General features: G+C 42.3%; 1 pseudogene; it reads right to left on the minus strand.

Moving 5' to 3' along the window:
• Positions 1–1,436: 1,436 nt before the first annotated feature.
• On the minus strand, positions 1,437–2,022 carry LOC122118218 (annotated as a pseudogene).
• Between the last annotated feature and the right edge of the window lie 1,321 nt (positions 2,023–3,343).

The following is a 3,343-nucleotide window of genomic DNA, read 5'->3' on the forward strand; positions in this document are numbered from 1 at the left end:
CTCTACCACTTGAGCCACAGCTCCACTTCTGGCTTTTTTTTTCTGCTTATGTGGTGCTGAGAAATCGAACCCAGGGCCTCATGCATGCAAGGCAAGCGCTCTACCACTGAGACACCTTCACAGCCCTATTTATTTATTTTTATATACAGTTATATTAAATTAGAAAACTTCAAAGATTTCCTAAGAAGAGTCCACTCCAGGTCAATAGAGAATATGTTTCTAGTTTGTTGAAAAATGGTTTCCTGATTGCTTCCTTTCTGTACACCTCAGGGTCTTGCTTGATAATTAAAAGGACTCACTATACTAAGAAAATAGTGATACCTTGTGGTGTTTGGTTTTCCAGAGTCTCATATCTAAAATATACCTGAACTCAAAAAATTAAATCTACCAACAACAAATCCTCAAAGAAACAACTGCCCAATAAATAAGTGGACTAAAGACTTAAAGAGAAACTTCTCTGAAGAGGAAAGAAGGATGGCCAATAGACACATGAAGAAATGCTCAACCTCCCTAGCCATAAAAGAAATGCAAATCAAAACAACATTGAGATACCACCTCACCCCAGTTAGAATGGCTATAATCAAGAACTCTAATAACAACAGATGCTGGAGGGGATGTGGCCAGAAGGGAACCCTACTGCATTCTTGGTGGGAGTGTAAACTTGTTCAACCACTTTGGAAAGTAGTATGGAGGTTCCTCAAAAGACTCTACATAGAGCTCCCCTATGACCCAGCAATCCCACTTTTGGGCATTTACCCAAATGATCACAAACCAGACCATACTAAAGCTACCAGGACAACTATGTTTATTGCAGCATTATTTACCATAGCTAAGATATGGAACCAACCCAGATGCCCCTCAGCAGATGAATGGATCAAGAAAATGTGGTATATATACACAATGGAATTCTATGCCTCCATCAGAAAGAATGGCATTGCCCCATTTGTCAGGAAATGGAAAGGCTTGGAAAAAATATATTAAGTGAAGTAAGCCAGGCCCAAAACATAGGTTCCTATGGTTTCCCTTATTTGCAATAACTAGTATACATCGGAGACAAGCAGAAAAGTTCAGGTAATGTGATTTTAAGTGAAATGAACCCCAAGATAAGGAAAGAAGTGTTTTTTTCTTTTTTTTACAATCCAAGAATATAGTATTTTATTCATTTCCAGATTAGAGAATCACACAGCATATACATATACTTCGATAATATATAAAATAAGAATAAAGCATAGAGAGGAATATTGGTTTGAGGCTGCCTTGCAGGACATCTTAGTTCTGTGAGTTCGAGGTGAGGGGTCCCCATATTGAGGCAGGCAGCAGCAGGACCCCCACAATCGCAGGTCACTCAGAGCACTGCTTTCCCCTTGGTACTTACAATGCAACTAGCTGAGTCATGGCATGTCACTGGTATCCAGGATAACGGACACCAAGTAGTAAATAAACCACAGCAAGGTGAATTATTATATATCATGTTTTGCACTGTCCTCCAGATAGTTTCCTTTATAAACTAAGAATCATGTCCAGGGTCCAGCTCCCTTGAGTTGCATTCCAGTTATTGCTTTGCCTTGTTCTGAACTGGGAGATACAGTTTGAACTCTGCTCGCAGCTCATCTTCAGAGTAGAGTCTGTCTGAGAAGTACACTCGGCGGATGCGGCAGTTTGCGTGGATCTGCACTCTCAGGGTCTCGATGTAGTTTGTGCCATATGCTCTGCGGGTGAAGTCGGATAGGTTGAACTGAATCTGGTTCCACCCATCATCCAGCCGCATGGGCATGGTACAGATGAAGGGTTTCACACCTGTGATGCTCTGGTAGTTACTTGCTCGAAACCGCCGGTGCACATTTTTGTCATCTAATACCTGACATTTGTCCCTTCAATCTCTAGCACCAGGGACTGGATGTCATTGTCAGTGATTCTTTTGATGTGGCCATTCTGCACCTTTTTGTCCCCGATCTGCAGGGGCTTGCTGCCGATACTGTACAGGATGGACAGGAAGCCGCTCTGGAAAGTGTTTTTGAACATCTTGCCAGCGGCCTTATCCGCGGCCGCCCCGGAGCGGCCCTAGGCCCGGCAGGGGATAGCAGCGACGAGCAGCGAAGGCCCAGGACGGATCCCTTGATCCGAAGAAGAGACGCGGAACTCCCGACCTGCAGCCACCTTGGACCGCGGGACTTGGACGCAGGATGCTAGGTCCGCAACCCTCAGCTTCCGCAAAGCCACTTCACGACAGAAACCACAGCAACTCGTTTTTTTCTTTCTTGTTATTGTTTCTAACGTATTTATAAGGTACCACTTGATTTTTTTGTAGGTCCCTCCCCCACGGTATAACCCCTGTTTTCACTGTATTTGATGTTGATATAATTTGGGGAGGGGAAGGGAAAAAACAAATTGTTTAAATAGGGATACAGGTGGACCCATTGCAACAATGAGATGTACAAGACACTATGTCAAAAAATGAACTTCACCATTTAGGCGGGGGGTTGGGGAGAGGGGGGAGTGTAGTTGTGGAGATGGGAGGGAAGGGATGGTAGGGGAAAAACAAAATAGGAGGCAACAAAGTTTCATAAGAAATGTACTCATTACCTTGCTCATGTGATGTGACCCCTCTGCACAGTATTTTCACAATAAAAACTTATTAAAAAAGAAAATAATGATATCTTAAAAAATTTCTTTGGCTGAAATCCACTTCAGCCTTCAAGCATTCCTTAAGACTTGGAGAATACTTTCTTTCACACAGCTGAAAACATCAGAAAGTTTTCATTCAGCCCAACTCATGAACCCAGAGAATAAAATCTTCATTTCCTGACCCAAGGTTATTTTTTAGAAACACTGAAAAGGCTTAGGAGTGATCAAGTTTAATGTCTTTTCTAGAAAACACTTTTAACCCAATTTTCCCTTTGCTTCTGAGAAGCCATAACAGTAAATCTTTTAGGAGACCACAAAGGGGAAAATGTTCTCTTGTTGGTTGTTCTTCAAGTAAGGAGTGAGACTTATACAGAGATGGTCTTCCTTCCCCGGGCTGTGAGGGTCACCCTGCTCACTTGAGCCCACAGGAGGGGGTCCGTTTGACCATAGAGAATTTTATTTTTAATTTGAACTGCATGACATGTACTTCTGCACATAGTATATATTTGTATTTGACTTTGCTGTTTCAGTATATGAGTGTTCCTTTATGATGGGTTCTCAATCTCAGCACCATGGCCATTTTTGAACCAAAGTAACTTGTATAAAGGAAGGAGCTGACTTGAAAACTGTAATCTGTCAAAGCAGACACTCTGAAAACATTACAGGATGGAAGAGGAGAAACCCCAGATCTCCTTGACACAGGCTGAAATTTTCTTAA

Source organism: Dipodomys spectabilis, unplaced genomic scaffold (genome assembly GCF_019054845.1).
Source record: "Dipodomys spectabilis isolate Male_0828 unplaced genomic scaffold, ASM1905484v1 ptg000147l, whole genome shotgun sequence".
NCBI lineage: Eukaryota > Metazoa > Chordata > Mammalia > Rodentia > Heteromyidae > Dipodomys > Dipodomys spectabilis.